This window comes from Carcharodon carcharias, chromosome 7 (genome assembly GCF_017639515.1).
Source record: "Carcharodon carcharias isolate sCarCar2 chromosome 7, sCarCar2.pri, whole genome shotgun sequence".
In the NCBI taxonomy this organism is placed as follows: domain Eukaryota; kingdom Metazoa; phylum Chordata; class Chondrichthyes; order Lamniformes; family Lamnidae; genus Carcharodon; species Carcharodon carcharias.
The window spans coordinates 13,544,234-13,557,524 of NC_054473.1; positions in this window are offsets into that span (position 1 = coordinate 13,544,234).

Here is a 13,291-nt window from a genome sequence, read left to right on the forward strand (position 1 = left end):
CTGGGAAATTGTGGCCTTGCATTTATATAGCGTGTTCCAGAACTTCAGGACATCCCAAAGCACATTACTGCCAATAAAGTACATCTGAAGTTTAATCACTGTTATAAATTAGGAAACCAATTTGCACACAGCAAGCTCCCCCACAAACAGCAGTGAGACAATGGTCAGGAAATCTCACCCTTTTTTTTTAAATGATGCTGAATGAAGGATAAATATTGGCCAGGACACCAGGGAGGACTCCCCTCCCTTTATCGAAATAGTGCCACGGAATCTTTTACATCCACCTCAGGGAACATTTGGGGTCTTGGTTTAGTGTCTCACTCCAAAAGATAGCACATCCGACAGTACAGCATTCCCAGCGTACTGGAGGGTCAGCCTAGAGTTTTGTGAAGAGACAACAATTACAGGGCTATGGGGAAGAGAGCAGGTTAGTGGGACTAATTGTATAGCTCTACCAGAGACCCAGCACAGGTTTGGAAAGGTAAATGACCAAACACAGTTTGGTGTTTTTCACAAGCAGACATGCAAAAAGGCATCTCGGACTGGTCCTTGGTCAGTTGAGGCAGCAGTTGGTGCTGTTAAATTTAGATTGTGCACCTTTGGGGCAGGTATCAAGTTTAATGGATGTGACACAACTCATTAAGCTCATAACTAATGAATGACTATTTGGATAAGGCGCAGGAAGAGTGGCACCTCAACATAAGTTCTTGCCTGCATAGGACATACAGCACAGAAACAAGTCATTCAGCACAACCACTCCATTTTGGCCTTTCTGCTCCACCCAAGCCATCTCCCAACCTGCCTCATATATCATATATTCTCTTCTTTACTTCCACTCATTCATGCCCAAAGGCAGGTCCTTGTCTCATTGTCTGCTGATGCTTCATCCTGAACTGGTTTTCTTGGCAGGTTTTTGTCAGTGGTGTTTTGCCATCGCCTTCCACCCTTAGGCCCAGGAAGCAGGTCCCAACGTCTACCTGAGCTGGAACACCAACGCTGCTGGTGTTATTCTAAACCACGAGATAGCCGCCTAAGCTAACTGGCCCCTACATGCTGATCTGGCTCTCCTTAAATGCATCAACACTGTTTGCGTCAATCACTCCTTGTGGTAGCGAGTTCCACGTTCTCAACACTCTCTGGGTGAAGAAGCTTTCTCCGAATCCTCTTCTAGGTTTCTTAGTGGCTTCTTTATATCGACAACCTTTAGTTTCGATCTTCCCCACAACTGGAAACATCGCGCAATAGTGCGCAATGTCGCCAGGCGAGCGTCCCAACCTCACCACGCACTCCCACGATATTTGGCTCAGGGGGCGGGCGAGAGAGGTGGTAGCGCACCCGCCAACAATTAAACGGCCTATTAGGGCCCTCAGTCAATGAATTGACTCGAATATTTCGCTGGCCGTCCAGTCGGTTAGTGGGCAGGCGAAAAGGCCAAGCAGCCTTTGCATTTTTGGCAAAAATGGGGTGGGCGGGGTGAGGTTTGGAGCAGTGATTTAAAACAAAAAAAACTTTTAGCGCTCATATCTATCACGTCCCTGCTCATGTGACAAAGGAATTTAAACAGAGTCGCAGGAGGGGGCATGTTTTCGTTATTTTTAACGTCTTTATTTTAATTGTTCAAAAGCCTCAGCTCCCTGGGGGCAGCTCTGTGCCTCAGGGAGTTTTTTTTTACTGCACACTGTGTGCACTTCCACACTCGTACTCCTCCCGCTCCCCACCAGCCTGAGCGCTGCAGCGCATGTTTCATGCTTGGCTGGCCGTTAGTTGGCTAGCCAGCCTGAATTCAATTCCGGGGCCCGATCGTGGGCGGCGATGAGCTTTGCGCCAACTCCCGGACCCGCCTGACGAGGACAAAGTTCTAACCGTTCTCCCTGCGTCCACTCCACCGCAACATTTCATCATTTCAGTTCGGTCGATTTTCAGCTTTCTCTTTTCAAAAGACACATGTCTAAGCTGCGCCCATCAGGACACTCGCAAGAATCCCATGATAAGGGGAAAACAATCATTTATACTGTACGTGAAGAGTGCACTGATTGGTTGGCAGGTGGCATTGCCATGGAGAGTGCACCACTGATGGTGACTGACCATTTAACTGCCAAGCATAGTTTGAAATTTAAACCAAGCAGCTTGACTCTGATTGGCCAAGGCATTGCCCTGAGGAATGAGTCAGCGAACGGCTGTTGTTTGTTTTTGTTTAGCTGAAATGGGTACAGTGTGCGTACATGTTTTTTCTGTCTGCAAAGAACAGGGCCCTCTGTATTAATATATGTAGCTTCCAGTACACGCAAATGTGCCCAGTTCACCGTACAGAAGGTCTTTGGGTGTACGGCCATCATCTATCTGATGACCATGACCGAGCTAGCGCAGGCGTTGTTGCTGAGCAATGGGTGTACGCTGATGGAATTGGCACATTCCAGGACCTCTGAGTTGGTGACCTTGTCCTGCCAAGAGATGCCGAGGATACAGCGTGTGAGACAGCGAAGGTAGAAACCGTCAGCCTTTTCTCCTGCCTGGCATGTGTTGTCCAGGTGTCACCACTGTAGAGGAGCACACTGAGGATGTAGGCTTGGTAGATTCACAGTTTGGTGTTCTCAGTCAGGTTCCATACAAGTTTAGCATAACTTTTCTGTTTTTCAATCCCCATCCCTCTAGAAATAAACCCAAACGCTCTTCTCCTAGTGTCATTTATCTCTGCCACTGTATTCAGTGAATTCTGTATCAGTGCTCCCAGATTACCCCTACACCTCTACCTTACTCAGATACTGATTTTCCAAGTGATACATGGACCACCGTATTATTCTTACCAAAATGTAATATGTCACAGTTATCTGAATTGAAATTTATTTTGCAATTATATGTTCATTCTCCAAGTGTATTAAAATAGGTTCTGATATCTTATGTTTATTGATAAGGTTGGAGGTGAGGGGTCAGGTAACTCAAGAAACCTTCATCACTTTTAAGACTATAGTACGGTCATATTTTGAAACAACTTGCATATTTTAACTGTCAACGTCAGTGCATCAATAATCGTAGAATTATGCAGCATAGATGGAAGCCATTAGCCTGTGTGAACTCTTTGAAAAAGCTATCAAATTAATTCCACTCTTTCCTCAAAGCCCTGCAATTGTATCCTTTTTAAAGAACTGTATACATCTAATTCCCTTTTGAAAGTTACCATTAAATCTGATTGCACTGTCCTTTCAGACAATGCATTCCAGATAATAACAACTCACTGCATAAAAAAAATGTTCCATCATCAACCCCTGCTTTTTCTGCCAATTATCTTAAATCCATCTCCTCTGGTTACCGACTTACCTTCCTGGGAAACAGTTTTCCCCTATCCACATTCTCTATCAAAGCCCCTCAAAATTTGAACACCTCTGTTAGGTCCCCCCCCCCACTTAACGTTCTCTGTTCTAAGGAGAGTGATCCCAATCTTCTCTAGGCTCTCCGTCTAACGTGAGTCTTCACCCCCAGTATCATTCTGGTAAATCTCCTCAGCACTCCCTACGAGGCCTTGACATCTTTCCTAAAATGTGGTGCCCTAAATTAGACACAATACATTACTTTTAAATTGTCGCTTGGTAGTACAGAGCTGGAATATTGCTGAAAAGAGAGAAACATTGCTGAAGCTTCCCATTTTGCACTCATCAGGGCAAATGCAAGAACGTCAAATTTCAAATGATACCAACAATTTATGCTTCAGCGGAAAAGAGTGCTGATTGGGGAACCTGTAGTTCCCCATTGCTTTCTCCATGGCAATGCCTCACCCAATCAAAATCAACTTGCCAACCAATCAGCACCCTCTTCTCCTGTAGTATAAATTGTCGTGATCATTTGAACGTTGGCATTCTTGCTTTTGTCCTGATGAGTGCAAGATGAAAATCTTTGACAATGTCTCTCCATTCAGCAATATTTGTAAATTGCATAATCAAGGAAGTAACTTATGCCAATCCTTTATAAATCAATGGTTAGGACTCAGCTGAAGACGTGTCAAACCCTGGGAGTCACACTTTAGGAAGAGTGACAAGGTCTTTGGTAGGATGAAGAGGAGCAGCTGAAGGACTTCAGCTACATGGAGAGGCCAGAGAAGCTGCGATTGTTCTCCTTGGAGCAGAGAAGGTTAAAGGGAGATTTAATAGTGGTGTTCAAAATCACAAAAGGTTGTGATAGGATAAATGAGGAGAAACTGCTTCCTCTGGCTGAGAGGCTATTTCCAGTGGAGTTCTGCAGGGCTCAGTGCTAGGTTCCCTGATTTTTGTGGTATCTATTAATGATTTGAACTTTAATGTAGGGACATAATCAAGAAGTTTGCAGATGACACAAAAATTGGCTGCCTGGTTGATAGCAAGGAGGCTAACCATAGACTGCAGGAAGATATCAATGTTCTGGACCCGCGGGCAGAAAAATGGTAAATAGAATTTAACCCAGAGAAGTGTGAGGTGATGCATTTGGGGAGGTCAAACAAGGCAAAGAAATAAACAATTAATGGGAGAATACTGAGAGGTGTAGAAGAAGTGAGGGAGCTTGGTGTGAATGTCCACCAATCCCTGAAGGTAGCAGGACAGGATAAGGTGGTTAAGAAGGCATATGGAATCCTTTCCTTTATTAGCCGAGGTATAAAATATAAGAATTAGAGAGGTTATGCTGGAGCTCTATAAAACATTAGTTAAACCACAACTTGAGTACTGTGCGCAGTTCTGGTCACCTCATCACAGAAGGGATGTAATTGCTTTAGGGAGAGGGTACAGAGGAGATCTATGAGGATATGGTCAGGACTGGAAAATTGTAGCTATGAGGAAAGATTAAATAGGCTGGGGTTGTTCTCCTTGGAACAGAGAGGCTGAGGGGAGATTTGATTGAGTTGATTGAGATAAGAACATAAGACGCAGGAGCAAAAGTAGGCCATTCAGCCCATCGAGTCTGCTGCACCATTCAATGAGATCATGGGGGATCTGATAATCCTTAACTCCACTTTCCTGCCTTGATTCCCTCACTGATTAAAAATCTGTCCATCTCAGCCTTGAATATACTTAGCAACCCAACCTGTACAGCCCTCTGCGGTAAAGAATTCCTCCGGTTCACTACCCTCTGAGAGAAGAAATTCCTCCTCATCTCTGTTTTAAATGGGTGACCCCTTACTCTGAGATTATGCCCTCTGATCCTAGACTCTCCCAGAAGGGGAAACAACCTCTCAGCATCTACCCTGTCAAGCCCTCTAAGAATCTTATATGTTTCAATAAGGTCACCTCTCATTCTTCTAAACTCCAAAAAAAAAGACCCAACTTCCCTGGGATCAACCTAGTGAACCTTCTTTGGACTGCCTCCAATGCCAGTATACCTTTCCTTAGATAAGGGGACCAAAGCTGTTCATAGTATTCTAGGTGTGGTCTAATTAGCGCCTTGTATAATTTTAGCAAAATTTCCCTATTTTTATACTCCATTCCCTTTGAAATAAAGGCCAACATTCCATTTGCCTTCCCTATTACCTGTTGAATTTGTATGCTAGCTTTTTGGGATTTATGCACAAGGACTCCCAAATCCCCCTGTGCTGCAGCTTTCTGCAGTCTTTCTCCATTTAAATAACATTCAGCTCCTCTATTCTTCCTGCCAAAGTGCATAACCTCACATTTTCCCACATTATATTCCATTTGCCAAGTTTTTGCCCATCCATTTAACCTGTCTATATCCCTCTGTAGACTTTTTGTGTCATCCTCATCACTTGCCTTCCCACCTATTTTTGTGTCAGCCGCAAACTTGGCGATAGTACATTCACTTCCCTCATCTAAGTCATTAATATATATTGCAAATAATTGTGGCCCCAGAACTGATCCCTGTGGCACTCCACTAGTTACAGGTTGCCATCCTGAAAATGCCCCCCATATCCCAACTCTCTGTCTGCAATAGTTAGCCAATCCTCTATCCATGCTAATATACTACCCCCAACACCATGGGCTCTTATCTTACTAAGTAGCCTTATGTGTGGTACCTTATCGAACGTCTTTTGGAAATCCAATTATATTACATTTACTGGTTCCTCTTTATCTATCTTGCTTGTTACCTCCTCAAAGAATTCTAATAAATGTGTCAGGCATGATTTCCCCTTCATGAAGCCATGCTGACTCTGATTATATTATGTATTTCTAAATGCTCTGCTATCACATCCTTTACAATAGACTCCAACATTTTCCCAATGACAGATGTTAAGCTAACTGGCCTATTGTTACTTGTTTTTTGTCTCCCTCCCTTTTTGAATAACAGTGTTACATTGGCTGTTCTCCAGTCCTCTGGGACTTTTCCAGAATCTAAGGATTCTTGGAAGATTACTACCACTGAATCCACTATCTCTGTAGCTACTTCCTTTAATATCCTAGGATGAAACCCATCAGGTCCAGGGGACTTATTGACCTTTAGCCCCATTAGTTTGCCTAGTACTTTTTCTCTAGTGATTGTTATTGTATTTATTTCCTTCCCCACTTTTCCCCCATGATTATTATTAGTATTTTTGGTATCCTACTAGTGTTTTCTACTGTGAAAACTGATGCAAAGCATTTATTCAACTCCTCTGCCATTTCCTGGTTCCCATTATTATTTCCCCAGCTTCATTCTCTAAGGGGCATATATTGACTTTGGCCTCTCTCTTCCTTTTTATATATTTAAAAGAGCTCTTCCTGTCCATTTTTTATATGACTTGCTAGTTTATCCTCAAAGTTTATTTTCCCCCTCATTATTTTTTTGGTCATCTTTAAGTTTTTAAAACTTTCCCAATCCTCTGGCTTACCACTAACATTTGCCACATGAATGTTTTTTCTTTCACTTTGATGCTATCCTTAACTTCCTTAAACCAACTATGGTTGGTTTATCCTTTTCCTACAATCCTTCTTCCTCACTGGGATATATCTTTGTTGTGAGTCATGAACTATTTTCTTAAACGTCTGCCATTGTTCATCAACCATCTTTCCCAGTCCACCCCAGCCAATTCTGCCCTCATTCCTTTGTTGATTACCCTTATTTGAGTTTAGGACAGTTAGTTCTGAACTAAATTTCTCACTCTCAAATTGAATGTTAAATTCCGCCATGTTATGGTCACTGTTTCCTAGGGGATCCTTCACTCTGAGATCATTTATTAAACCTGCCTCATTACACATTACCAGATCCAAAATAGCCTGAACCCTGGTTGGATCCACAACATATTGTTCTAGGAAATAGTGCTGAATACACTCTATGAATTCATGCTCATGGCTACCTCTGCCAATTTGATTTTCCCAATCTACATGAAGTCACCCATGATGTTAACACTGCCTTTTTTACATGCCCTCATTATCGCCTGATTTATTCTCTGTCCTGCAGCATAGCTACTGTTAGGAAGCCTATAGACTACTCCCACCAGTGTCTTCTTCCCCTTGTTATTTCTTACCTCCATGCATATGGATTCTACATCTTCTGATCCAGGATCCTTTCTTGCTATTGTACTTATTCCATCTCGTACTAACAAAGCTACCCCACCACCCTTTCCTTCTTGCCTGTCCTTTCGAAAAGTCACATACCCCTGAATATTTAGTTCCCAGCTTTGATCTTCTTGTAACCACGTCTCCGTAATGGCTATGAGATCATACCCATTAACCTCTATTTGTGCCATTAATTCATTTATTTTGTTCCAAATACTAGGTGCATTTAAGTAAAGGGCCATTAATTTTGCTTTTTTTTTAACCATACTTTCCCCCTTTGATCCAATTTGCTGCTGTCTTTTTATGTTTGTACACTCTGGGTATCCTAACCTATGCTGCCATATCCTTTTGCTTTGTAAGCCTACATATTCTCCCCCCACCCCCCCCCTATTTAGTTTAAAGACCTCAAAGTGCTGTACAAGTTTGAGAGGGGCCTGGTTACCGTGGATGGGGAGCTATCCAAACAGCCCATTGCCTTGCTCTTTCTCCATCACCCTTCATTCTTCTCTCCTTCAAGTATTTATCCACTTTCAGGCAGAAATTCCAGAGCGTAACTACTCACTCTGTTTGGGAAAGAAAAGTCTCCTCATCTCACCTCTGACTCTATTGCCAGTTATCTAAATCCGTGTCCTAGAATCATCGAATCGTTGCAGCACAGAAGGCGGCTATTCAGCCTTTTGTCTCTGTGGTGACTCTTCTAAGAAGCAATTCCCATATTACCACTGCCCCGCGCTCTCCCCACATCCCTGCATGTTCCTCCTTTTCAGGTATTTAGACAAGTTTTAAAACGTAGAAAAATTTACAGCGCTGGTGGAGGCCACTCTGCCCATCCTGTCTACCCCGGCTGGAAAACAGGCCTAAAAAAACAACCTAATGCCATTTTCCAGCATTGAGCCTGTAACCCTGGAGGTCACGGGAATTCAGGTGCATTTGCAGACACCTTTTAAATGAGTTGAGGGTTTCTGCCTCTCCCACCCTTTCAGGCAGTGAGTTCCAGGTCCCCACAACCCTCTGGGTGAAAATATTTTTCCTCATCTCCCCTCTAGTCTTTCTACCACGGGGCCGAATGGTCTCCCTCTGAGCCGTAAACTCTTCTAAAGCCCAGGTGAAGGGCTAAGGTCCAAGGGGCAGGTCGCCATCAGACAAGGGAAGATAATGTGAGAAGTTGAGACACAAAGCTGTTAATCTAGGTTGGTAATCCAGTACAGAACTGAGGGAGTGCTGCACTACCAGAGGTGCCATCCTTTGGATGAGGCATTATACTGAGGCCCTGTATGCCCTCTCATGAGCATAAGTGCATTCAGGGGAAAGCCAGGTAAACGTCAACTATGTTCCTCTCCGCAGATGCTGTCAGGCCTGCTGAGTTTTTCCAGGTATTTTTGTTTTTGTTTCAGATTTCCAGCATCTGCAGTATTTTGCTTTTATGTCTGATTAGTATCTGGACTATCTGCACCTTGAAGGTTTGTCGTTGTCCATTTACTGTTTTATGGGCTTAACTTGGTTGTTACACCCCCCCCTGTTCATATCATTGAAATTAGCTCTCAAGATGTGTAGCTTGCTCTTAAGTAGTGAATAACCCAGTGACTGCAAGTCCGTAGTGTCAGTGAAAGATCCAGCCAGTCCTCTAAACTAAGAATAGTAGAATCACAAAAAAAAATTAGAATTTATTAATGTCCAACAAAAAGGATTACAGAAAGCCTTGGAATTCTTCTTACTCTTTAAAAAGTTTACAACGAAGTTGCTTGCAATTCAGTGTTAAGATCATATTCAGAGGTAATAAGATGGAAAATGTCATAGTGGTGCAGTCGGAGCACTTTTCTACATTTGACTTAGGCACATGGTTGGTGCAGAGTAAAAGGACCTTTATTTTCTGCCCCCTAGTTGCACTCCACCTGACCTGGGAGTCATAAATGCCGACACAAGGTGAAAGCATTCCATACCTCAGAACTGACACTTTGACGTTGAGGAGCACAAAAGTTACTAAAACAATCGCTGATTATAACATGACACCATTTTTTTTAAAACAAAATGTTGAACAGAATTTATTTGCCAGTTGTGTGAGTGAAACCTCATTGGTCGTGAGGCAGTGACATCTTGTGGACGCAAGTGCAAACTACATGAGCATAGGTGCATTTACCGGAAAGCTGGGTAAAGTGCATGAGGGAGAAAGGAATAGAAGGATATACTGATTAGCGCACTCCTTAAGGGACAAAAACGTGCATATGCTCAATATGGAGACCCAAGGTGAAACATCACAATGGGAAATCTTATTTTCCTCTACTGCATTGAAAACATTTAGGTTAATTATACATAATACGTACACACGCTCACATTCAAAGAGAGAAAGTGAGTTATCTATTATGGGCTAGGAGCAGGCGCCTCTATGCTCTCAGGTTTCGTCTCAGCAGGGCCAAGGCAGCAGCCTCAGAGGAGTCACCACAACAGCTCAGTACTGTCAACAGCTTCTCCTCCACACTCCCTCGGCACTTTGATATTTCAATGGCAGCTTCCTCGCCCCATTTGAGTCCAGGACCCCTGTGTTGATTTAAAATTGGAAGCCAGTTTCAATAGCAAGAATGCAGGAAGGAGATTTAAAATCAGCGGCAGGAGTCTGGAGTGAAGTCAGGAGGGAGCGATGCCATTGAAACATCGTAATGCTAGTGGAGAAAAGCCACAGCTAAGAGGAATGAAGTGGGAGAAACAAGATACATGGATACTAGCCAAAGGAAGGCAAGAATTTTAATGGGTAGGAGGTAGAAATGTTGACCACACTTTTCCACATGCTGTTATGATACTTTGAACAGAATCTCCCCAAGGATCCCTTGGCAGCACCCTCCAAACTCACAACCTCTACCATCTAGAAGGACAAGGGCAGCGAATACATGGGAACACCACCAACTTCAAGTTCCCCTCCAAGCCACTCACCATCCTGACTTGGAAATATATCGGCCATTCCTTCACTGTCGCTGGGTCAAAATCCTGGAACTCCCTCCCTAACACCACTGTGGGTGTACCCACACCACATGGACTGCAGCGGTTCAAAAAGACAGCTCATCACCACCACCTTCTCAAGGGCAATTAAGAGTGCACAATAAATGCTGGCCCAGCCAGCGACACCCACATCCCATAAATGAATTTTTAAAATCAGCATTCAAATATGCTTTTGCGCAAATTAGTCAGGGGTGGTGTCTACAGGGTGAATAACAACTTCACAGCTGGCATGTATGCTGGATGTAATTCCAGTAACTACGGCACAAAAAGTACTTCATGGGCTGTGAAGCACTTTGAGACATTCAGTGGTTGTGAAAAGTGCTATGTACATGCAAGTTCCTCTTCTAATATGTTTTACTGGTAGAACCAATGACTTTGCCAAAACTGGGTGAAAATAGCACATTGCAGTCCATCCATCCCTGGCTAAAAATGAATATTCAGAAACAAAACAGGATCAGGAATAACAGCATTGCCAAATACAATAAAACACTCGATTTGTCATGAGCACTTTAAACCTATTTCAAAACATCAAAAAAAAACCCCGGGAAAGCTGCCTGGTTGGCTTATACTTGTCGTCGGGGAAGAGAATCCAATCTGTCCTCTACCTGACTCCAGTTTCACATTACAAAAATAAAATATTGCGGATGCTGGAAATCTGAAATAAAAACAGACAAAAGAAAATGCTGGAAATATTCATATTCAGGGTTGTCAGGCAGCACCTGTGGAGATAGGGTTAACATTTCAGGTCGACAGCCTTTCGTCAGAACTGCTGTCGAAACTCTTCAACAACTGTTCTGACGGAAGGTCTTTGACTTGAACTCAGGTCAACTCAGGTTTAACTCAGTTTCTCTCCACAGATGCTGCCTGGCCTGCTGAGCATCTCCAGCATTTTTTTTTTACTCCAGTTCCACGTTGGCTATACATATTGTTATGATCCCACCTGAAGTTACCCCTGGACAAACCTGATCCCAGGGTGGAGCCCAGCTTGATAGATCCTAACTTTTATTTGTTTGTTTAGATACGTGGAGAGTAGCTACTGAACAGTCACAGGAGCCAGCTGATGAACTTTTAACAAAAAAGAATAAAACATTTATTCAACAAGAAAAGATGAACTATTTTACAATACTCCACCCGCAACTATACCTTTACAGATATATTCAGATCTATAAGGAAACACAAGTTACAAAAGCTATTTTACACTAATGTTCACAGTAAGTACACAGTCCATGTACCAATAGGCACCTTGTGGTCAGACACACCACACTATGGAACCAAGTGACAGATACCGCCTCAACCAGTTGCTATGAATCTCTCAACTCCCCCCAAATGCTTGTCACACTCTGAGCCAACTAGTCTCACTGCACTCTGTCTTTCACATGAGGGTTTCCAATCTTCACTTTCCAAGAACTTGCCTTGGAATCATCTCCCAAACCCACACTTCTTCTCAGTCGCCTTCTGCCTGGGTTCACCTCCAATGTTCCTCTTCCCTGGGTTACCACTTGCATTCAAGATGTCTTCCACACACTCACTCTCACCGACTCAGCCAACAATAGTACCACTGCTTCACATGCCCATAGCAGAGAGTTACAGACCTTCAGTTGTCCCTCTGGAACTCCTTGCCTCTTGCAAGCTGTTCTCACTTTAAATCTGCTTTCTGCAGCTTTTTCCTCTTTAAATCTGAAGCTTGGCACCTTCCCCTCTGCCCCTCACTCTTAATTTCACTTAACAGGACCTTTTCCAGGTTCCAGTCCTTTCTTTGACTAGAAGATCGGCTTGGGACTTTTCCTTGTTCCACTCCCCTGGATTTTTTGGGGTCTTCTCTTTAGCTTGGGACTGGAAATCTGTCCCCTTTGCTCTATTCTCTGCTGGCAGCTACTTTCAAAACTAACTGAACATAAACAGCTTCCAAAATCAAACTGCTGTTTCTAGCTTTTGTGTGTGTGTCTGTGGGAGGGTCCAGCCTCTCTGGGCCCCTGTTGCTATGCAACAGCCCAATTCTTCTACTCTTGTTTGTTTAACCTAGCTGCACCAGCTGTAAAAAATCTCATTAGAAATGCATGCACCTTTTTAAAGTGAAACTGAAACTCAGTTTGACCTTTCTTAACACAGAGATACAGAAATACAAATCAAACTTAAACTTTGAAACTAAAACTCATTCCTAATACCAATGTAACTTACCTAAGCTGTCTGTTTCCTCATAATATTGTCCTACAGTATTACCCACATCTTGCAAACATATATTAAAAAGGGTAAACATGCTAAAGTTACAGTGTCCTCATCCGGGAGAAAAACATTTAAGTCAGACAACCGAGGGAATCTTTTAATTTGGTTTGCTCATACCACACATAATGAGGGAAGAAGGACTTGCATTTATACAGCATTGTTCACAACCTCAGTACATCCCAAAGTGCTTTAGAGTAAATGTGTTTTTTTGAAGTGCAGTCACTTTTGTAATGACACATATGACAACCAATATGTACACAGTAAGCTCCCATGATGTGAAAATGACCAAATGTTTTCTTTATTAATGTTGGTTGAGGGATCAGTGTTTCATCAGGTTCTCCCCGTTCTAGTAATAGTATCCTGCTTTCTTTTTGCTCTACCCAAGGGAAGTTGGGGTCTTGATTTGATATCTCATTCGAAAGACAGCATCTCTAACAACGCAGCACTCCTTCAGTACTACACTGGTAACGTTAGTGAAGATTTTGTGCTAAAGACTAGAGTGGGAACCCATAACTTTCTGATCTGAGGTGAGAATGCTACCGCTGTACCATGGCTGATACACAGAAATGCTGCCAGAGTTGATCATAACTTTCTCTAACATTAAGCTGATAAAAGCTCACAAGATTAAA